Source organism: Chiloscyllium plagiosum, chromosome 5 (assembly GCF_004010195.1).
Source record: "Chiloscyllium plagiosum isolate BGI_BamShark_2017 chromosome 5, ASM401019v2, whole genome shotgun sequence".
In the NCBI taxonomy this organism is placed as follows: domain Eukaryota; kingdom Metazoa; phylum Chordata; class Chondrichthyes; order Orectolobiformes; family Hemiscylliidae; genus Chiloscyllium; species Chiloscyllium plagiosum.
In genome coordinates, this window is record NC_057714.1 from 43,321,988 (window position 1) to 43,346,551 (window position 24,564).

General features: G+C 41.2%; 1 long non-coding RNA gene across 1 annotated transcript in view; it reads right to left on the bottom strand.

Annotated features, from left to right (window-relative positions):
- Positions 1 to 18,931: 18,931 nt before the first annotated feature.
- LOC122550286 overlaps positions 18,932 to 24,564 on the bottom strand; it is a 60,285-nt gene continuing 54,652 nt past the window's right edge. Inside the window, exon 3 of the long non-coding RNA XR_006311790.1 lies at positions 18,932 to 19,015. This is a non-coding gene — a long non-coding RNA (uncharacterized LOC122550286). The remainder of the gene's footprint in view (positions 19,016 to 24,564) is intronic.

The window sequence follows — 24,564 nt, forward strand, 5'->3', positions numbered from 1 at the left end:
TGTGTTTCTTACAGGTAAAGTGCTTTGCTACGAGCTGATGATATGAAAAAAGATTACAATGCCATCATGGAATTTTCCAATTTAAGTCAATAGCAAAAAGATGTTTTTCATTTCATTTTCTCATCTCCTTCCTCCCCTGTGAGTCTCACATTTTTTAATTTCAAAAATATACATTATTCCTAAAAATATATTTATGTACATACATAGTCACTAAAGTAGTTTGGTTCTGTACAGTAGCATATGAGAAACAGATAAACATTCAAGTTTGATTCTATTCAGCAAACAAACTCAAAGCATTTCTTACTTGCATAAGATTGTAATTACTTATACGAGGTGCTGGAAGGGCTTGATAACTGAACAGACCTGCATTTAACTTCAGCAGAAAGACCTTAGATGGTAGTCTTTCCCCACTGTGCCTTGGCCCAAACTTTTGTGCCTCCCTGCACACCTAGTCCTGGACCTTGGAATGTGCCAGTCTGCAACACTCAGCTGAGGTCAGCTCCTTGCTCTGAGGACCAACATGATTCAGACAAACGAAAGAGCTTCCTTCACTGAGTTGATGGTCCTCCATGTTTGTCTCAATGTGCGTCCTGGGAGCGGATCATAGAATATAGAGTCCTGCATCATGGAGTTGCTCAAGATGAACCTCAACAAAAACCACAGCATCTTTCTCCAGAGTTCCTTTGCAAAGGCACATTCCAGCCGGAGGTATGTGACAGTCTCTACCCTCAGCCTCATGCAACTCATTCTTCATATGAGAAGCTGGTCTGAGGTAGAACAGCTTGAAGACATGGGGAGAGCCAGCTCATGTCTGTTGTCTAAGAGGTGACTGCAGTAATCAGGCTGATTTTATTGAGTTCGGTGGCTCTGCTTGTTCCTATCATTAATATTACTGCATGTACAATTAAGCATTGGATGGTCAATTATTGGACTATTATAAAGGAGGCTGGTGTTATTCCTAACTGCAAACTCTGCCCCCTGTTCCCATCCAACCGTGCAGTTACTGGAAGAGCCAGTCCCTCATAGTCAGCTCTTGTAAATTTATGAATCTTTGGTGCATCTCAATTCACAGCCGAATATGAATCACACCTCATTGTGAATTCATAATTCATGAGTTCTGTGATTCAGATTTGAACATGCTGCAGCTGTGGGGAAATAATCCAATCAAAGCTAGAATTGAAAAAGCTTCCAGCTCGGAGCATCAGTTTTTATTATTCATTGAAGGCGTACAAAATAGAAGAGGTATCATTTAAAAAAACCATATAAATGCTGCACCCTTCCCAGAAGAATCTGCTGATAATTCAACTGTGGTCCAGGTGCCAGGCTTTTTCTACTGCCTCGGTTCTGCTTATAGCTGGCAGAAAAAAAACTTCCAAACTTTTCATTCATCTTCTGAAAAAGAAGCAGCAGGCACTGAAAAATTGGAAATAATCCGGTTGTTATAAGCTTATTAGGTTTCAAGCTTGATATCATCACATTGTATCTTTCATCATTGTAGATGTGTGAGGAGTCTTAGTGTGTTCAGGATTATATAATACATGTTGTTTAGTAGTTGGATCACATAGATGTTTGACAATGTCCAGCATTTTGCAAGCTGGTTAGGTATAGTCAGTATCTTGCCCATTGTGAAAAGCCAAAAGGATATGCTGCCCGATACAATGTCCCACTCTTTCAGATGTATGGTGCAAGTACCTAGCACCATATTGGTACTGAAATACCCACATAAATAATTTTAAACTCAAATTGAATATTTAAATGCTGTAGCTGAACTATAACAGCTATAAGTGTCTGTAACAATACAAACTCTCTCCATTCAAAGGCATGTTTGAATTCCTCAATGTATTGGATTGAGTGTATCTGTCAGTTATATATAAAGCAACACAGCAGTTAATTTCTGATTTGGCATTAACTTTTATTAGCCCTCCTAAAATTGTTTATTTGCAGGAATTAATATGAAAGTTGCATTTTTAAAAAAAATTTACTTAGTTCCCTTACTTTTCATTTGTTCTATTTAATTCTGATTTAAAAGCCTTGGAAAAAGTCATCAACATTGAAGTAGTGGGTAGACAAGGAGATATTGATTGAAAAATAAGGGGAAGATTTTTCACTTTAGTTGTGCAAATAAACCAGTTTTCCCTGGTGTCCCAGTCAATATTGATTCCACAACTTCACAAGACACATGGCCTAGTCATTATCAGATTGTTACTTGTGGGAGCTTGGTGGTTAGGGAAAAGAAAAGAGGTCTTCTTTGAATTCTAACAGCAGAGTGCCAGCTGTGGCTCATACAGTCAGATTCAAGACATCAGTCTCAACATGAACCTAGCCTTCATGCTGTATATTGGAAGTGTTGATATGCAGGAAACACTCAGACCATATAATACAGGCTCTGGTTTTACTCAGAGCCACATCATGTGGCCATGATTGGCAGCGAGTGGCAGCTAGTTAGTGACCAGTAGTTAGTGACAGCTATTTAGTGACCGCTAGTGGTTTCTAATAGGTGGCAGCAGTTGTGAAGACACTTTTCTGAACCATCACTGATCAGCTACGTGAATTCACAACTGATGATTGCAAGCAATTTGTGTATAGTTAGCAGTGTTGGATTTCTTGGGCTTTCTCTCCCTAACTTTTAGTTTAATCTTTATTCTTTTAATTTAGTGTTTCAACTTCCGATTTGAGTTTGCCATCAGCCTTGAGCTGTTGGACTGCAACCTTCTGGCCTTTGGATGTTCAGCAAAGCAATGAAGGCTGCTTGCTTTTGTTCTAGGAGGCCTCATACTGCAGCATCAAATTTATCAAACCGATCCTTGGAAAAATGATGCTTGAATCCAATGGTCTTGATACAGGTACAGTAACTGTATTTGATCCCAAGAATACATTTGTACAGTGTAATGTACCAATAGTCTTGAGACCTCAGGAGGTAGTTATTTGCATTATGGAGAGGGAAGCTGTTAAAGTCTGCACATGGAACATTCGAGGCACCTGACAGCCTAAGCACCCACTGCCATTGGAACAAAATGGAACAGCAATGGTGAAGAAAATAGTTTGCATCCTGCCACATCTATATTCTGAGTGGATTGTTGGGGAGGGTGGGGTGGGTGGGGCGAGGCAGCTACAGGAAAATATAATAATTTACAATGTCTCAGCTTGTGGAGGGCCTGTCCGGGAAAATCCATGTCATCTTCAGAAGGTGCTATGCAAATTAATTTATTCACCTTACTGCTCCGTGGATGTCCAAGTGAAAGTATATTATTACTAGTAATTTTGCAGAGGACAGACCAGGTGGTTCAACAGCATACTTTCAACGAGAGTACAAGTGTGGACTTCAGCTTAAGGACACTGCCTGACCCATTTCTATCAAGGGTTTCTCTGCCATGTGTAACACTGAGCTCTGATACCAACCAGTAACAGCTGGTGGTTAGGGAAGTTTGCTGCCACCAATCCTCCATTCAATGCTGGGTCTAGGGGCTGTCTAATTATCAGTGGCAGAGAATAAACCATGAGAGAGACTTAACAAGAAGATGTATTTGTCTCACACAACAAGGATTGTTTCTTGCATGACATCAATAGGTATCATTAACATGAACTAGTTAAGCACCATGACAACTATGAGGAGCTACATATGTCATTTTCTGTCTCCATTACAATCTCACACAAGACTAACTGTCTCTCCATCCAAGGAATGTGAAGCATTATCAGATTGAGTAGAGCTAATGCAGCTTCAACAATAAATCTTTTGGAACATTAACTTTTCCAACACTATCCACTCCTTAATACAGTCTGCAGTGATTTGCAGGACTTCACTCATCAAGTACTCTTTCTCTGCCTTTCCCTTTCGTGCAGCATCCTAATTTGCACATCCTATAGCAGGGGCAATTATTTATGGTGCATTGCAACTTTTCGAAAGGTTCAGGATAATTTCTGCTGGGCGTTTTTTTTGTAATTTGCTGCTCATTCGTATATTCATTGTAATATCCCAACTTCAAGACAAGAAAATGGATAAACATTCTCAATCCTGTGAATCCATTCAGAGAGAAGAGAAAGAACTTGCTTCAATTTATTATACATTTGGTACATTGAGAAGAAATTCATCTCTGCTAGTGGGGAGGTGGGAACTGAAGTTTTTGGGGGAATTATTTGTAGTCGGTCCAGTAACTGATCTTGCTTAGAAAACCACTTTCTGGCAAAAGGACATTCCTAAAAAGGAACTGTCACTTGTTTGGAAAATGTTAATAGTGCTCACTGCTTCCACCAGTTCAACATTTACATTTATGATTACAGAGAACTATGTTCTACATCATGCTTCATAAACCATATTGTGTAACCACACTGTGACTGTGCCCTCAAATCTCCTGGCTTGCACAACTCAATGTAACAATTTGGGACCATTGGAATTGAGTGAGAATTGCTATTTCTAAAGGTAATCCATATTAAAACAATTCGAAGGGATTTTCTATTGATTACAGTAAATGGTATTGTAAACTAATAAGCATCTGTTCCACATCAACAATTTCAGAAGAAGACAATTCCAAATCAGGACAAATTTAATATAATTTTAGTTGAATTGTTGTACTTTTCATGAAAATTACTTTAAAGAGGAAATAACACAAATAAAATCCAATTAAGCATGCTATTACCGGATGCACAAGAGGTAGAATTGTAATAAATCTGAACCTTTAATAATGCTCAGGGTTCAGTAGATAAAAGGGAAGAGGTCACAAATCAAAATTAAATTGCTAGTATCATGATCCAACAATGGGATCTCAGCCAGTTGCGCATTGCTGTCACTGAATGTTTTAAAATGTAAAATTATATTAGCCATTTATAGATGATTACTTCTACAAAAGGAACATACTTTGAATAAACAGCTGAATTCAGCAACATTAATTCAGGTTCTTGTATGGAAAAAGATCTCTCTGCAATTTAAAGCTGAGACCCAAAGCTTCTTTAGGAGAATAATAGATCTGTTCAGATTGGAAACAGAAGTAGGCCATTTAGCTGAGAAGTCTGTTCCATGATTCAGTTGGATCATTGATGATGTTAGACTTGAGGTTGCTTTTCTCGCCCCATTCCTCTATTGGTCAGAACAAATTTTGTATTTAATCAGATTGGAGATATAGTTATTTAGATCTCAAAGTATGTTGAGTTTAACAAGCCAGGATTCTTTTGTCAATGTCAATTAACTGAGATATTACCAAACACATAGATTTCTAATATACACAGAACATGAAGAAACAGATCCAAAATTGTTTGTTTGAAAGCTACTTTGGATTTCTTAAATTTTCATAAAATGGACTCCTGCTAGATTTTATTAAGTCTATTATGAAACACATAGAAAAATAGGAGCAGGAGTAGGCCAGTCTGTCCTTTGAGCCTGGTAAACCATGATGATCATGGCTGATCATCCAACTCCATTACCTGTTCCCACTTTTCCCTGATAACCTTTACCCAAGTGCTGTATCCAACTCCTTCTTAAAATCATACAATGTTCTGGCCACAACTGCTTTCCGTGGTGGAGAATTCCGAGGCTCACCACTCTCTGGATAAAAAAAAATTCTCCTCTTCTATGTTATAAATGGTTTACCCTGTATCCTCAGACTGTGACCTTTGTTTCACCTTATGGAACATCCTTCATGCATTTACCTGGTCCACTCCTGTTAGAATTTTATAAGCTTCTGTGAGATCCGTCCCTATTCTACTGAATTCCAGCAAATATAATCCTAAGTGATTCGACCATTCCTCACACATCAATCCCATCATCCCAGGAATCAGTCTGGCAAACATTTGCTGCACTCCCTCTTTAGCAAGAATATCCTTCCTTGGATAAGGAGATTAAAACTGCAGACAATACTCCAGGTATGGTCTCACCAAAATCCTGTATTACTGCAGTAAGACATCTCAGTTTCTGTACTTGAATCCTCTCACTATGAAACCCAACATAACATTTGCCTTCTTTATTACCTGTGACACCTGCATGCTTACCTTCAGTAAAAAGGATACCCAGGTTTTTTTTGCACATTTCCTTTTTTATTTCAAAAATATGCTTTATTCATAAAAATATCTTTATATGCACACATAGTCACCAAAGCAGTTCAATTCTGTACAGTAGCATATGGAATACAAGCAAACATTGGAGTTTGAATTCAACAAGCAAACCAAAGCCATTTCTTATTTATACAAGATTACGTTTACATGTAATTGAGGCATTGGCTGGTTCGGTCTGATAACTGAACAGACCCCCATGTAGCTTTGCCAGGAAGACCTTAGACAGTGTTGTTTTTCTCCATGGCACCTTGGCAGCAGTTACCTTAAGCTTTAGTGTGTACCTCAACATGTAATCCTGGTCCTTGCAATGTGCAACATTCGGTCAAGGTCAACACCTTGTTTTGGAAGACCAACAAGTTTCAGGCGGACCAAAAAGCATCTATCACTGAGTTGATGGTCCTCCAGGCACAGTCGGTGTTTGTCTTAGTGCACATCCCGTGGAACAGATCACAGAGTCCTGCTTCACGGAGCTGTTTGGGATGAACTTTGACAAAAGCCACTGTATCTCTCTCCAGACCTCCTTTGTGAAAGGACATGTGCAACAGTCTCTATACACCTCCCCCCCCCCCCCCACCAACTGCAGCCTCTTCAAGGGTATCGTTATACAGCATAGACTGACCAGGCAAACATGAAAGATCTCACAGTCACTGTCAGGCAAATGATGTCTTGATGATTGTTGGAAAGTTGTGGCAGTGAAGTATTCTGCCAAATGACTTTTGACTATCTTCTCTGGGAACAATTTGACAGGATCCACCCTCTCCTTTTCCTGAGGGTCTCAAAGACACAATGTGCTGACCACTTTCTAATGGACTTGGGTTGAAGTTGTTTGTCTTCGCAAATTTCTCCATGAAGGGCAGGTGATACAGAATAGTGCAGCTTCTTGGCAACACTGGAGACAAGTGAGGGAAGAACGTATCCAATGCTGCCCTCATTCTGATGGCCACCTTTGTGTGTGGCTGCATCAACCTGTGCGTGTTTGATGTTTGTGACCAAGCGCCTATGTACAGCTTGAGGCAGTCATACACGAAGGAAGCCTTCAGGACAGGGAGGCATTGGGTACATTCTTCTCCCCCCTTATCCAGGGCTTTGTACATGGAGTCCCTGTGGAGATGGTCCAGCTTAGACCTCCAGATGAAGTGGAAGATTGCTCAGGTGTCTGCAATAGCACAGGTTCAGAGAATGGACCAGACCTGCATCATCTACAACAACAAAGAGAGTGCCTCACACCTAAAGACCAGCTTTTTACCCACAATAGAGAGGGAACAGTGCTCCCAAAGTCCAATTCCTGCTTCACATTACTGATACACTCCTCCTAATTTTTACACACACTTCAGCCCCTGCAAACCATATACTCAGCACCTTAAGGTAATCTGTCCTGATGGTGAAGGGAATAAAGGATTGCTCAGCCCAGTTGTAGAATCATACATCACGCAAACTGACCCTTCGGTCTCATGGCCTTGCTCTTGCCTTGGTTTACCTTGTTTCGCATGGCCAGTTTGAACTGGTCACAGATGCTCATGAGTCCACACACTGGCAGCGGATCTGAGCAGAAAACAGCAATGGTCAGGGTCACATGCTTCTGACCCTGACCATTGACCAAATTTGAGGCATCTAATCAAAGGTATGTGACAGCCTCCTGAAACACATTATCCAGTAATTCTCCCCTTCCTTGATGTGTCGTAATGTTCGAAGCTCAGACTCCAACTCATCAATTCTGAGACAGAACTCCTCAAGCAACCAACACTTGCTATGTTTATGGTCACTATGAATCCTAATGGGGTACACCAGCTCCCACATTGCGCATTTACAGCACATCACCTGGTCCGGCATTCCTATTGTAATTACTTTGTCCTTAATTTGATCTTTAAACATTTCATACTGGTCTTTTAGTTTGTGACTTGTAAATATTTCCCCTGTTTCAATCTGAAAATAATCTATAAACATGGTCAAATTAGTAGCTATCACCAACCAATTAACTTATGGTTTAACTGTGACATCACGCTTTTGTATTATGCCCCTGATCCTGAGCTTCCATTGATCCTGCTAAAAACAAGCTTTATAATTTTGAGAAGATTTGTAGCTCAGGTTGAGGTTCTGGATGTGGGTTTGCTCACTGAGCTGGAAGGTTCATTTCCAGGCATTTTGTCACCCTACTAGGTAACATCTTCAGTGGGCCCCCAGGAAAAGCACTGCGGATGATTCCTGCTTTCTATTTATATGTTTGGGTTCCTTTGGGTTGGTGATGTCATTTCCTATGGTAATGTCATTTCTAGTGATGATGTCATTTCTGGTTCTTTTTCTCAGGGGGTGGTAGATGGGGTCTAACTCAATGTGTTTGTTGATAGAGTTCCGGAATTCTAGTGCATGTCTCTGTTTGGCTTATCATAGGATGAATGTATTGTCCCAGTCAAAGGGTGTCCTTCCTTATCTGTCTGTAAGGATACTAGTGAGAGAGAGTCATGTCATTTTGTGGCTAGTTCATGTTCATGTATCCTGTTGGCTAGTTTTCTGCCTGTTTGTCCAATGTAGTGTTTGTTACAGTTCTTGCATGGTATTTCGTAAATGACATTAGTTTTGCTTGTTGTCTGACTAGTGTCTTTCAAGTTTATTAGCTGCTGTTTTAGTGTGTTGGGGGGTTTGTGGGCTATCATGATGCCAAGGGATCTGAGTAGTCTGGCAGTCATTTGCGGAATGTCTTTGATGTAGGGGAGAGTGACTAGTGGTTTCTGGCCATGTTATGTCTGCTTGTTTGGGTTTGTTGCTGAGAAATCGGCGGACTATGTTCATTCAGTACCCATTTTTTTTTAATACATGGTATAGGTATTTTCCTCTGCTCTGCGTAGTTCCTCTGTGCTGCAGTGTGTGTTGGTTTATTGAAATAATGTTCTAATGTAGCTTCGTTTGTGGATGTTGGGATGAATGCTTCTGTAGTTCAATATTTGGTCTGTGTTGTTTCCCTGGTGCTGGTTTGAAGTTCCCCATTGGCTGTTCACTCTACTGTGACATCTAGGAATGGCAGTTTGTTGTTGTTTTCTTCCTCTTTAGTGAATTTTATGCCAATGAGAGTATTATTGATGGTCTTAAAGGTTTCCTCTAATTTGTTTCGTTTAGTGATGACAAAGGTGTCATCCACATAGCAGACCCAAAGTTTGGGTTGAATGGTTGACAGAGCTGTTTGTTCGAGTCTCTGCATTGCTGCCTCTGCTAAGAACCCTGATATTGGAGATCCCATGGGTGTTCCGTTGGTTTGTCTGTAGTTTTTGTTGCTGAAGGTGAAGTGTGTGGTAAGGCATAGGTCCAATAGCTTGCCGTTCCAAGATGTCACAGTAGAGCGAACAGCCAATGGGAAACTTCAAACCAACATCTACAGGAAAACAACACATATGGACCAAATATTGAACTACAGAAGCAATCAACCCAACATCCACAAACGAAGCTGCATCAGAGCATTATTTTAATAAGCCAACACACACTGCAGCACAGAGGAACTACGCAGAGCAGAGGAAAATCACCTATACCACGTATTCAAAAAGAATGGGTACCCAATGAACAGTCCACCGATTTCTCAGCAACAAACCCAAACAAGCAGACAAAATACGTCCAGGAACCCTATACAGTCTCCCCTACATCAAAGACATCTCGGAAATGACTGCCAGACTACTCAGACCCCTTGGCATCATGGTAGCCCACAAACCCCCCAACACACTAAAACAGCAGCTAATGAACTTGAAAGACCCTAGACAGACAACAAGCAAAACTATGTCATTTACAAAATACCATGCAAGAACTGTAACAAACGCTACATTGGATATGGAAATGTGTTGCTGGAAAAGCGCAGCAGGTCAGGCAGCATCTAGGGAACAGGAGAATCGACATTTCGGGCATTAGCCCTTCTTCATTTCCATCTCTGATCTCCAGCATCTGCAGACCTCACTTTCTCCACTACATTGGATAAACAGGCAGAAAATTGGCCACCAGGATACATGAACATGAACTAGCCACAAAATGACATGACCCTCTCTCACTAGTATCCATACATACAGATAAGGAAGGACACCACTTTGACTGGGACAACACATCCATCCTATGATAAGTCAAACAGAGACATGCACGAGAATTCCTAGAAACATGGCATTTCTGAAATCTATTAACACACACTTCCTGAGAAAAAGAACCGGAAATGACATCACCCCCAGAAATGACATCACCACAGGAAATGACATCACTAACCCAAAGGAACCCAAACATATAAAGAGAAAGCAGGAGTCATCAGCAGTGCTTTGCCTGGAGGCCCACTGAAGATGTTACCTAGTAGGGTGATGAAATGACTGGAAATGAACCTTCCAGCTCAGCAAGCAAACCTACATCCAAAACTTTACAATCTATGAGACAAATAAATGCAAGCAAAAAGCACCTCTTCCTCTTTGCACTGAATTCCCATGCTGCTTCCAAATTTCCCTAACTATATGTTCACTCGGATAGTTCCTCACTCTGGATGTGATGTCTACTTCCTGGCTTACGAGCGAGGCACATTACGGTCCACCCTCTCTTCCTGTGACCCTCACCCCAGAACGCCTCTCCCTACATTCCTTATTTGTAGTCTGTCTTGCTCTGGGATCCTGAAACTCTGGAGGGAAGAATAACTCCTTAGTGGTGCTGCTGAGCACTAGAACTGCAAAGTTCTGAACAGTTGGCAACTTTTGGCAGGAAAAACTTCCACATGCAGGATCTGTAATCCAGGGAAAGGCTTCTTAATTGGCCCATGGCTCATGGGCCCTCCTAAAATTACTCAAAGTGGCTCATTCCATGTGTCTCTAAGCAGAAGGCAAAACCCCTAATGATGAAGGAAGATTCAAGCCAACGTCTCTCAAGGTTTTCAGGAGCTGTTTGCTGCCTGTAGATCAGTCATCATTGGAGATGTCGATCCAGGTCCAATGGAATAATAAAAGATAATGTCCTCTGTCTTACCGAGCTGCTTCTCAGTGCAGCAGCATCTGCTGGCCATCTGGATTTTCACCTCAGAATATTACTCCACTCAATGGGGCAAGTAAAACCACGTCACCCAGGAACATGCTTCAGAGGTACCAACCACGTGGGTACCAGTCAAGAGAGGAAGGTGCCTTTAGTCAATGGCCCTTTTATAATCTCGCCTTATAACCCTTGAAAACAGGTTGCACCCAGGAGATGTCGTAGAATAGATTATAGGAAAAAAAAACAACTTACGGGGCTAGATTGGGGTTGATAGAGTGTAAGTTGTCTCCAGTTCACTTTGGACTTCATTCTCTTAAACTCAAATGGGCACTGACATCATTCCGTGTTAACCATCTCTTGGAGGTTAGAGTCAAACATGAAAACGTTGCCGCTGATTTAACTCTGGTTGCCATTATTTGGGTTTTGAAGCTTTTTCATGTTGTTGGGTAAGTACAGGGTTGTGTGTGAGGAGCGGATGATAAAGCTGTGATGTCAATGGAAAATTCTTCTCTGGCAAAATTGTGAAGGGAACACCAGGCGATAATTATTTGTGAAACACGATCTGGATCATACTGGAGCACTTTTCCTGACCTGTGCAGGCAGTGAAAGTGTTGTTAAAATTCCAAAGGTTCATTCAATTACCAGTCTAAGTGAAACATGTGCCTTATTGTCATGCTCTTTCACAATTGTTCGTTCTTGCTGTGATCATTATCCTCGTTGCCCAGAAGCTAGAAACTGAATGTATTTTTTTCCCCAATTCCAGACTGCAACATGGTTCAAATCACTCAGATTGTCTGGGGCTGCCTAAAGTGAACACTCATCTTTCTTAGATGTCGAGTTTAATGATAACTTTTACAATCACAGAGAGAGCACGACAAGTGAGCACAGCTGTCACATAGTGGGAGAAAGGACTGTCAAATTGTTTCAATGGTGAACCACATGGTCCTTGTACATACCACCTCAGTAAGATCCTCATTTTGACCTGTGCTGTCTGTTTTGCTTCATGGCAGGTAACATCTGATTGTCTGCATTCTCCATTTGGGGTGGCATGGTGGCTCAATGGTTAGCATTGCAGCATCACAGCACCAGGGACCCAGGTTCGATTCCAGTCTCAGGTGACTGTCTGTGTGGAGTTTTCACATTCTCACGTGTCTGCGTGGGTGTGCTCTGGTTTCCTCCCACAATCCAAAGATGTGCAGGTCAGGTGAATTGGCCAGGCTAAATTGTCTATAGTGTTAGGCGCATTATTCAAAGGGAAATAGGTCTGGGTGGGTTACTCTTCAGAGGGTGGTGTGGACTTGTTAGGCCAAAGGGCCTGTTTTCACACTGTAGGGAATCTAATCTAATCATAATGACTACACTGCACTTCCTTGGTCCATCCCTTGCTCCTTTTTTCTTCATCGATAGTAATAGCAGTTTAGGATATATCCATAGAGAAGGTCTGGCTGTTGATCATGATGGAGCAGTGTGTGTGATAAATCCTCACCACTGCTCCATCATATTGCATGCATTATCTTGACTGCTGGTCACCATAAGGTAGATATGCTGTCATCATCCTCCTTTTCAGTCTGGGATCTACAGGAAGACCACCTTGTCAAGTGTGGTAGATAAAAACACTTAGGTAGCCTATTGTCTTAAACAAAATATAGTTTATTGCATGCTCACGATCTGACACAAGTTACATCCCTATGATATTCATGATTAAAGAGACAGAGGAAGTCCTAGATGGTAGTTCTATCTCCTTTAAGATTTAGAATTTTGTCTTATCCAAATCCATGTTATTGTGCAGTGCTTGATGCTCTCCTCAGTATTAATCCTTTCAGAGTCTAACACATGATACAAAACGCAGGAGCATATGACTGTAAAAAATATGTTGTGGTGTGCCCTGTCAGAAACATTGAGAAAGTTACCCTGCTGATAGATAAAATGGAAATCCTGCAGAAATTGCAAATGGAACTGCCCAGACCCATCAAACTTAGAAAGTTGTGCCAGTCATGGCTGACCCTAGTAGTGGCTTCATGTTTGTAGGTCTTGTTTACTCTGTGTATGTTAGCAAAAAAACTGGAAGCTGCATTGTTATTGTCATAGTTCTAAAGAAGTACATTCATTGGACATTTCAAAGCGTGGCTGAAAAATGTGTTGCTGGAAAAGCGCAGCAGGTCAGGCAGCATCCAAGGAGCAACATTCCTGAAGAAGGGCTTATGCCCGAACCGTCGATTCTCCTGCTCCTTCAATGCTGCCTGACCTGCTGCGCTTTACCAGCAACACATTTTTCAGCTCTGATCTCCAGCGTCTGCAGTCCTCACTTTCTCCCATTTCAAAGCATGGGCCAAAAAGTACAGAGAAAACTGGGACAAATGTATTTGTGTAATGATAAGAGACTGGCAGAAATAGATTTTGTTAGTTTCCCAAAGAAGAAACATGATCAATAAATTGATATTGTGGAAGTGCATTTCACTAGCTTATGTCTTAAATAATGACATTTCTCATTACTTTCTGTATTTTGCAGAGCTCATGTAGCTCAAATGAGATCACAGCCAATCTCAGATCACCAGAGATAAAATTATTTCCTGTCACTGATTTCTACTTGGCCAGTTAGGAACTGGAAAGATACCAAAAATGGTGAGGAAATGCATTCTCATATACCCAGTTCAGGATGGAAGGATACACCCAACATGGTTAGATCAGGCGACCAAACTGTTTGGGCTGAATTTTAAGTTTTTTGGCGAAACCTGAGTTCAGTTGGATTTTTTGGCAACTTTTTGCCACAAAAGGTAGCAAGATTTCATGACCTATCTTACAAAACCTCACCTTATTAATTATTTACCACACCCCAATGGCATTTACCATGTCTGCCCCTCTTACCCTGCATCCTCCCTACAACACACAGTAAATATCCGCCGAAACACAGGCTTCTCTTGCACCCACACCAACTTTAGAAGACCGCTGTTCCCCTGGGCTCATTATTCAAGAAATATAGCTTGTTCATGGGTCCAAACAATGAAACTAGTATCATAAGATTGCCCATTCTCATCAAATAAAGCGATTCCTAAGATTTCCATCTGCAAGTCATTTAGCAGTGCACACTTTTGTTGTACAGGAAATCACAGACAATGACTTTGGATTTTGGTATTTAACTACATTTGTATGGGTGCCAGAAGATTCTGTCAGTTTTACAATTCCATTGATGATGTACACTGACAGTTTCATTACAACCTCACAACTCGGGTCATAATGTTATAACCTAAGTACAATTTTGCATCACAATATTAGACCATTGGTTTAACACGCCCTACAAACATCACGCATCAAGTAACAACAGTTTGTCAGAAATTTTTAAAATATAATATGGCATGTCAAAAGCTTATTGTGTTGTAAAATAAATTCTTTTCTGAAAAGATGCAGACATAATTTATTTTTTGTGTAGTTGAGTCCCAGGTATGGAGGCTGTTTGAACACAGCCACTATAATCAATCCCAATTGTCTGAAAAACATTCACAGTCCTGCTACATCCAGTCCTGAATGTTGGTGTATAGTTAAACAACTAACACGAACAGGAAGCTCCGTATATATAGAGCTGAGGAAGCCTGCTATCAGTGCTATTGAAAAATCAAGGATGATTCATTTTCGACAATCTTTAACCAGAAATGCGTAGAGGATGATATATGTTGGCCTCATCCTGCAGCCTCTTTTGCTTTAAAATTACACCCCCTTGTTATTGACCCTTCAACCATCTGCTTGCCTATTCACCTTATCCATGCCCCTCATAACCTTATATACTTCGATCAGGTCCTACCTTAACATTCTCTACTCTAAAGAAAACAACCTGAGCTTATCCAGCCTCTCTGCAAGAAGGTGGAAGGTAAATGGTAGATTGGTCTTCATTCCAAGATGGCTTGACTACAGGGGCAAGGGAGTTTTACTGCAGCTGGACTAGGTCTTAGTGAGTATTGCGTGCAGCTTTGAACCATTACCTAAACAAACTTATTAAAGACAAAAAGTCATGAGGCTTCACCAGATTGATTTCATGGGATGGCAAGTTTGTCATAATCATGAGATATTCCTTATCTAATTTTTCATTAAAATTTAAAGATATCAACACTGCAACTTGCTGTCAATTTAACAGAATCTCCTGTGACTGCAGAGGAAATCAAAATACATATAACCCTAGAAATCACTTTTTAAAAATATTAGGATACAAATAGTTCATACATTTATAGGAAATGTGTCTGTCTGCATGTCAATATAGGCATCAACATCAAGAGAATGAACAGGAAGCAAAATAAGTAATATGAATACGATGACAGTTTAGAGACGTTGATATAGTAAGTTTATTTCCATAATTTCTTATTGTAACAAGGAGAGACTTTTTTTCTGAAAACTGGAATGTATTTTACTCACTGCAGTATGGCCATTTATTAACTTAAACAGGTAAAATAATAGATCCTACTACAATAAATCAGAACAAGACAGATAAATATTCAAAGGCTTCCTTTCCATGTTTATCTATTTTTCATGATTAATACGGATTGACAGCAGAGTCAAAGGGGAAAGAAGAGAAGTTGGAGTAGAGGCCACAATCAGATCAGCCATGATCATATCAGATGGTGAAGCAGGCCTGAGGGGGACAATGGCCTATTCATGTACTTTCTTCAAATGTCAGCTTATCGGAATCAGGTTGAATTTATTCCCAATATACTGCCAAATAGAGTGGGGTAATTGGATATAAATCCGGACAAAATAACAAATCAAAGCAGGTCTATTATTAATTAAAACTGCCTTAGTCATTGAGTTTTTATTGCAATCTGGCCGTGTCTTAGTCCCAATATCTATGTATTAATCCTTCCAAATCCAATACCGCAGTAAACGTTTGGAGCATGCTCGAGATCGAGAGAACACCTAGTAAGGGCAGAAAATGAGCAGTCCAAAGGTGACAATTGATCTACTAATTGAAAAGTAGTGTTCTATCCACCACTAAATCAAACAACCTACAATTTATCCAAATATATTTCTAATTTCACTAAATTAAACATGCTGGATTAGCCCAGACCTGTAATCACTGCAGTGTGTGTTTCAATGTCAGCAGTCTCAAATTCTTATTTTCATTCAAGCTCTAAGACGTATATTTCCCTGTGTGTGTTGCCCTTTACTTGTTTCCTTATGAACCTCGGAAGATTTTTATTAAGCTTCGCTTAGGTCTTCCAGCCAACCATTTAAATCTGTTTCCTGCAAACTCTGTGACCAGCTTTTGTACTGATGTTAGCTAATCATTTGTCTGCAGGATGCATCTTTTGTTTTGCTGAAGGAGTGGTAGTAGCAGGTCATTAACCCTCCTACCAAGAGAAATCGGGTGACATAAAATTTATTTAGTGAGCTAGAAAATTTTTTTGCCCTTAAATTGAAAACAAGTTTAGCCTATCTCTCCAAAAGATTATGCACATGTTTTGAGCAAGACAAAAAGTTAAGATAAAGAGAAATGTTGTGGTTGTTGAGCCATAATATTAACACTTGACAACTGAAATAAATACTAAATGGTTGACATTTAAAAATAGTAACTGCAGCATACCACCCCACAATCCACTGTCCATTGAAAGAGTTTAAGCAATATTTTGATAGAAAACTTAACATGAAAGGAAATGTTCAGTTTGTTAATAATCGTTTACTTTTGATATAGATGAGGAAAAATTAAAAATTGCATAAAAAGTTTGAAAGATGAAATTAGAATATTAACCTTTAAGAATAAATAGAAAAAAAAATAAGAATATTCAAATTTTTAACACCAAATTGTTACTTTTCAACATATTAAGATGGGGGATGAAATCCAGATCACAGAAACCAGACAGTAGAGCAGTTCAAATTGCTGAGGTTATTTATCTGCTTTGGAACAGGCAAGTAGTGATTGGCCAAGATTTTAAGCTTTTCATGTGAGCAGACATCAGGAAGGCATCTTCCTAAAGCTAGCAGGGTCCTTCATTAAATTGGCTGGGTCACAAATTTCATTTCAGCAGCGATCAGCTCTACTATCTGAAGGACTGCTGTTGCTCACTCCAATCCCAAACATGAGCTGCGGACATGCAAACCACCACAAATAGCTGTAGTTCCCAAGAAGCCATCCAGCTTTGTGAGCCAGCTGAGACATTAGTGGCAGCTGTATGTTGGCACCGTACATAAACAAGACCAAGAGAGTTAACCCTGAGTGGCAGCAGGGAGCAGGGTTTTCATAGGAGCAAGAAGAGTCTGCTTGATCTTTCCTGATTGCATAAAGAGAAAATGCTGGCAAATACTCACCAAGTCCGATGGCATCTGTGGAGAGAAATGTTTCTGGTTGATGAGCTTTGATAAGAACTGTCAGATCAGGCTGATTATTTCTTGCATTTTCTGTTTTTATTTCAGATTTCTAAAGTCCACAGCATTTTGCTTTATGCTGGATTATGTCTAAAACTGAATGAGGAGGAGGAAGGGGGGTGTTGTGGAGCTAATGATGCATCTATTATTTGCCTCAAATGGAATTTGGTCTTCAGTATGTCAAAGGATCCAATTCACCTTTTAACTGGACTTAAGCTATCAAACTATAGATCTGCAGCGGGATTACTGCAGCTAGTCATAGTCAGTCTTACTTAAAATTCAGTTCCCTATATCCTATTTTATTCTTAAAGTTTAATATTCCAATTTCATCTTTCAAACATTTTTAAGCATTTTTTACTTATTCCTAGTCTATATCAAAAGAAAACAATAATTGTGAAATATTAACAAATTGGACATTTCCTTTCATGTTAAGTTTTCTATCAAAATATTGCTTAAACTCTCTCTTATAAATTTCAAGAGATTTTATAATAGATTAATTTGGATCATTGAAAGATATAGATATAAATTGTCCTGATTCACTTCATGCAAAGACATGTGTGAAGATAAAGGGTAGCACAGGAGATATCCAGTTATAAGAAGTTTGTTAGACTATAAGACATAGGAGGAGAAATTAGACCATTCAGCCCATCAAGTCTATTCCACCATTCAATCATGGCTGATAAGTTTCTCAACCCCATTCTCATTTTATTCCTGTAACCTTTGTTTCCCCTCTACAATCAAGACCTATCAATCTCAATCTTAAATATACTCAATGATCTGGCCTCCACGGCCTTGTGTGGGAATGAATTCCATAGATTCATCACTCTCTGGCTGAAGAAGTTTCTCCTTATCTCTCTTATAAAAGGTCTTCCCTTACTCTAAGGCTGTGTCCTTGGGTCCTAGTCTCTCCCACCAATCTTTCCAACAGCCATTCTGTCCAGGCCATTCAGTATTCTGTAAGTTTTAATTAGATCACCCTCATCCTTCTAAACTCCATTAAATAGAGACCCAGAGTCCTCAATCATTTCTCATATGTTATGCTTTTCATTCCTGGGATCATTCTCGTGAGCCTCCACTGATTACACTCCAGGGCCAGTACATCGTCCCTGATATATGTGGCCTAAAACTGCGCACAATATTCCAAATGTGGTCTGACTAGAGGCTTACAGGGTCTCAGAAGTACATTCCTGCTTTTATATTCAAGTCCTCTCAAAATAAATGCCATCATTGCATTTGCCTTCCTAACTACTGACTCAACCTGCAAGTTTATCTTGAGAGAATTCTAGACAAGAACTCTCAAGTTTCTTTGCACTTCAGACTTCTGCATTTTCTCCCCATTTAAAAAAATAGTCCATGCCTCTGTTCTTCCTACCGAAGTGCATGACATTATACTTTCCCACATTGTACTCCATCTGCCACATCTTTGCCTGCTCTCCTACATTTACTCTTCATACATTTATTTGCAATCAGTGAAAACCTTGCCAAACTGGTAAAAATAATCATCACACCCACACTAATCATAAAATGTTCATTATTTATTGATCTTTTAAAGAAAACTATGATTATCCTGAATTATGCAGCTTCTTGAAAGTTTAGAAGTATCCATTAATGACTTTCTTGTCTTTTTGTCACCGATCTTTAATCAGCTGAGTGAAACCTGCAACACAAAGAATTATTTCAAGTGCTGAGTTTGAAGGACAGTATCAGAAGAAAGCAAAGTAAAATTTGATTTGCTCTGACCTTGAATAACTCTTTGTATGGAAACATTTTAGAAATTTTCCCCTTTTGTATCCTCCTTCCTTTACTAAAGATGCTGACTCTGTACAGACCCATTCCTCATTGGGTACACTCAAGTTCCAGTTTGTGTATAGACTAATTCCACACTGAATTTCCCCCTTACTGACTCACTAGAAGCAGGGTAGGGAACTGGACCTTTTTGTATAGTAAACTTTGGTTGTAGTTAGTTAACATAACGGAATTCCAGTTTTGAGATTCTTGACTGATTTCAGAGTGCAGGTGTGATGAAAACTCATGCTTCTTATTGGAAGGATTTCCAGTTAAAGGTATCCTAGCAGGGGATTTGAATGGTGGCATTCTAGATTGGAAAGTTTGGAAAGACTGTTCCCTACCTCTGTGACTCTTTCCTGGAGGTTACTCTGAGAGTTGTGAAGGACAATAATGAAGTGTTGTTTCTTGAGGCCAGCCTGTTGGACCAATAGGTTGGATGTGTCATACAAAGTGAGTGGAGCTCATGTGCTTCCATCCAAAAATATTCCAATCATGGATTGCATGCTGCACCCAGCTCTGTTTCATTGGGATTTGGAGGGCACAGGGGGTTCGGTTGGTGTGGGGGAAGGTGGAGTGAGATTCTCTTTGATAGCTGAGCTCTGTCGTGGGCAATGACAGTTTCTACCTTCCCCAGTGTGCTTGTCCTCCTCCTCCTCCTCCTCCTCTTTGGGAGGTTGTTCCCACTCCCTCAGTTCCTCTCCAACCAGGATATCATCTTGTTGCCATTTCCAACGTGTAGAGCATGGGATACATTCTGGCAGGACTATGTATTGGAAATCCCCTTGGCCCTCCACCATGCCTGGGCTGCAGCACTGACCTTGTCATTGGGGAACAATATGAGATGTTGTGATTTTAAACAGACAGCAAAGGTCACTGTCCTGATGCATCATTGTGGGTGTATGACTGAGAGATCCCAAACAGGTGACTCCTCAGTCCCTGGCAGCAGCCGGTCACACAGCACTGCAGTGACCTTCACAACCACAGGGAGAGGATGGCCTACTGTTCCGGCAGGCACAGCTCTGTCACAGTGTGTCAGGACATTTGGAGCCTGCATGACATTGCCCCTCGTTCACAGCCAGGAAACTCAGGCAAGGCTGGAAATCTCTGGCCTCATGTGCACCCATGCATCCCAAGGGGCCCTGTGCTGTGTCCTTTTCCTGAACTGGGTGCTCCTCATCCTCTGCAGAGCCCTGCTGCTACTCCGAAGCTTTCTGCCAGTCCTGTTCCTCCTCTTAGGTAAGGAACCACCGTGACCAACATCACACAAGAGGTCAGACCCATCGCTCTCCATGGAAGTGACATAAATTGGGCACAAAAGAGGCAAAAGGGTCTCAGATCTGGTGGTGTAACAGATGAGGATTAAGTACACTTCATCACACAATGAGACCTGCTGGATGTGGATAAGGGGGTGTTGGGTGCTGGGGATATGTCTGGATTAGGCCTCCACATTCCAGCTCAGCATGTGCAGTCACTTGCAAAGGGACTGCCTGCAGCAAAGCACCACCCTCCAAACCCTACACCCTCCTCAAACGCTGAACCCCACTCTGCATTCTGCACAATCGTTAGACTGACATGATTGATGAGGACTCAATCTTGTGCAATGCCATTCCATTCAGCAAACATGGATCCTGTAACTTCAGCCGTCGAACTGACACTGACTCTGCCCACCCTGGGGTGATTACAGCCATTTTCTAGAGCAGTGCAGAAGGGAAAATGACTCTGTCAGCAATGGGGTCAGTCTTGGTCACTAGATAACACTCAGGCCCACATATTCCATTTACCTCACACAAACCCTGACAGCATATCTTGACTCATTCCCCATGTACAGTCCCACCACATTGTGTCATAAAACCAAGAACATGCAAACTCCACACAGACAGTTGCCTGAGGCTGGAATTGAATCCAGATCCCTGGAGCTGTGAGGCAGCAGTGCTAACCACTGAGCCACTGTGCTGTCCCAAGGTTGGAGTCTGAATAACAATGAAGTACATTGTGGTATTAACAAGGCATTTAACAAGCAATAATGATCATCAACTGGCATCTTGGCACTGCCTCGTGAGAATTTCACGACACTGCTTGTGAAAAATACAATCAATGAAATAAGATGAGTTTAATGATGAGGTGATGGGCCTTGAGTCACTTGATGTCCAATTCTGTCACAGTTCACATCGCTCAGTTTCCTTTAAGGATCTAACTGGTCCCCATGACAGATTTAGTTATCATTATATCAAGTGGAACGCAGCAATTTTAAGCTGAAATGTGAAATTATAATGGCCTTTCTCCTCCTCAGTTCTAATTCAGGTCTTTCATCTCCCATAGATCCATCAGTGATGACACAGGAGCTGGAGTTGAGGAGTTCACAGAGGAGGTTACAAACTCTGTGGGTGTGCCATCACATAGTTCATATGTAGCCTCCAGCAGCTATGTTACAAACACCTCAGTGGGGCCTCCAAGGAAGGTAATAAGGTTGCCGCATGATGAGTTGCACATCAAAAGTGAGCAAGACTAGTTGCTAGAGACAGAGACAGCACTGGAGAGCCCCTGTCGGATGGGAGCAAAACACGAATGAATCATGCACTTTATTTCAACTCTCCACTGTTGTTGCCTTGAAGAGACTGGTTTGATCAGAATCAGAATGAGATAAAGGGATTTCACACTGTGGGAATGATATATTTTGGATTGGGAAGTGCAGGGAGTTAGGTGGCACTGACCTGATGTTAGTGTACCATGTGGAATCACACACTCTAGTTATTTGAACTACTCTTGGATCACTCCATTGTAGACTTCACTGGGAGTTAAGTAACCATCTGATTGCACCATGGCAACCAGATAGCCCTCCTTCAACATCACCTGCCCCAGTGGTCATCATCTTTCTCTTCTTGAACCTGCAGTTCTTGCTCCTCTGCTGTGTAAGATACTGCCATTCTGAAGGTCTTTACTGATGCAAACGCAAGTGCCCCAGGATCCATCAAGACATCTGAAAGGCATCTTACACAATACAAGGGCTTGCTCAGTGACTTGTGTTATGGTGGCTTTGGTTTGATCTTTCCTGTGCACCAGTGTCAGGGTTCCTCACGTGTAACTGCAGTAGATATCTCTTGTCTCCACACAGCTATCAGCTGGCTCTGCTTGGGTGTGCAAAGGGAAACATGTTAGTACAAAATGAAGCTTCCAGGAAAGCCTGCACAGACATATATAATAACCTTTGGGTGTAATATACCAGTTGACCCTTGATGGACTGGAATCATTGTTGTGTGATAGATAGACTGATAGAGTCATAGACATGTACAGCACAGAAACAGACCCTTCAGTTCAACTCATCCATGCCAACCAGATATCCTAACCTAATCTAGACGCATTTGCCAGCATTTGGCCCATATCCCACTAAATACTTTGTATTCATAAACCCATCCAGATTCCTTTAAATGCTGTAATTATATCAGCCTCCCCCACTTCCTCTGGCAGCTCATTCCATACACACACCACCCTCTGTGTGAAAAAGTTGCCCCAAGGTCTCTTTTAAATCTTTCCCCTTTCACTGTAAACCTATGCCCTCTAGTTCTGGACTCCCCCACCCCAGGGAAAAACCCTTATCTACTTATGTTATCCATTTCCCTCATGATTTTATAAACCTCTACAAGGTCACCCCTCAGCCTCCGAAGCTGCAGGGAAAACAGCCCCAGCCTATCCAGCCTCTCCCTGTCGCTCAAACCTACCAGCACTGGCAACATCCTTGTAAATCTTTTCTGAACCCTTTCAAGTTTCACAGCATCCTTCTGATAGGAAGGAGACCAGAATTGCACGCGATATTCCAAAAGTGGCCTGACCGATGTTATGTACAGTCGCAACATGACCTCTCACCTCCGATACTCAATGCTTGAACTAATAAAGGAAAGCATACCAAACGCCTTCTTCACTATCCTATCTACCTGTGACTTTACTTTCAAGGAACTATGAACCTGCACTCCAAGGTCTCTTTGTTGAGCAACACTCCCAGGAACCTCCCATTAAGTGTATAAGTCCTGCTCTGATTTGTTTTTGCAAAATGCAGCTCCACACATTTATCTAAATTAAACTAAGCCTGGACAATCTCAGCGCAGGGTATTTTTAATCAACCTGTTAGAACATACATCTGGAGTAGGGGGGGTCTCAAATCTGAAGCTCCTGGCTCAGCGGTAAGGACAATGCTGCTGCACCACAAGAGACCTTTGGATGATCTCAGAGCAACATGATTGCCATGAAAGTATATGTAACTCGCTGTGGAGCAGTGAGAATCCAGCCACTGCAGTGAACCCCACTACCTTCACTTTCTGACTGGTCTCTGCAGTGAAGAGGCATCACTGGCTATCCATCGTCTAGAGAGTGCAAGAAATTCAGAGTTGTGGAGATCTTGCCAGATGCTGGAATAAATTCCAAGCTGGTTCTTAGGAAAGGAAGCGTTGTTCCAGGAGGCTGCAGATCTCATTAGTGACCTCCCCTAAAAACATAAGACACCTGAGGCACAATGAGAAACCTAATCCTTTGGCCTGAATCTCGGCTCCTCTGTGGGCAGCCCAGAGTGGAGATATTTCCAGGTTATGCGAATCCAAACATAGGAAATAAACATTACAGAGAAAGTTGGGGTTGTTGTTCTGTGGTAGTACCCTGGAATGAGGGTGGATGCTGCCAGGTATAAAGGCACATTGGACAGAAGGCCTGCCTTAGTGCTCCAACATGTACTTTGAACTTTTTAAAAGACAGTAAAATATAAAGCAGTCCTTCATTCCACAGCCCTCACATCACACATGCCTCATGCCAAACCTATGGTGCTGTGTTTGGGAACAGGACTTGTTGATTTTGATCTCTGGAGCCAATGTTGCAACAACACAGTGGCTCCCCATCATTGTAAATATCTGGGCCTCTCGTCACGTTACACTTACTACTATCTTTGATCGAGCTTTCTGTCCTATGGAATGATCTGTACTGCTCTGATTCTTTCTGATGCTGTTTCTGATGATGGACTGCTCCTCTTGTTCCTCATCAGAATTCCAAGGTTGAGCTATAAAAGCTGTTCCATTGCTGAAATGAAGATAGATGGTAGAGAATTGCAGAACAAGGAGTACAGTCCAAGATAGGTGAAATTATTTTCTTAAAGTTGGCAATCTCTATTAAAGCAGTGAAGGCATAGAACATAGAACATAAAACAGTACTGCACAGAACAGGCCCTTCAGCCCACGATGTTGTGCCGACCACTGATCCTCATGTATGCACCCTCAAATTTCTGTGACCATATGAATGTCCAGTAGTCTCTTAAATGTCCCCAATGACATTGCTTCCACAACTGCTGCTGGCAACGCATTCCATGATCTCACAACTCTCTGTGTAAAGAACTCGCCTCTGACGTCCCCTCTATACTTTCCTCCAACCAGCTTAAAACTA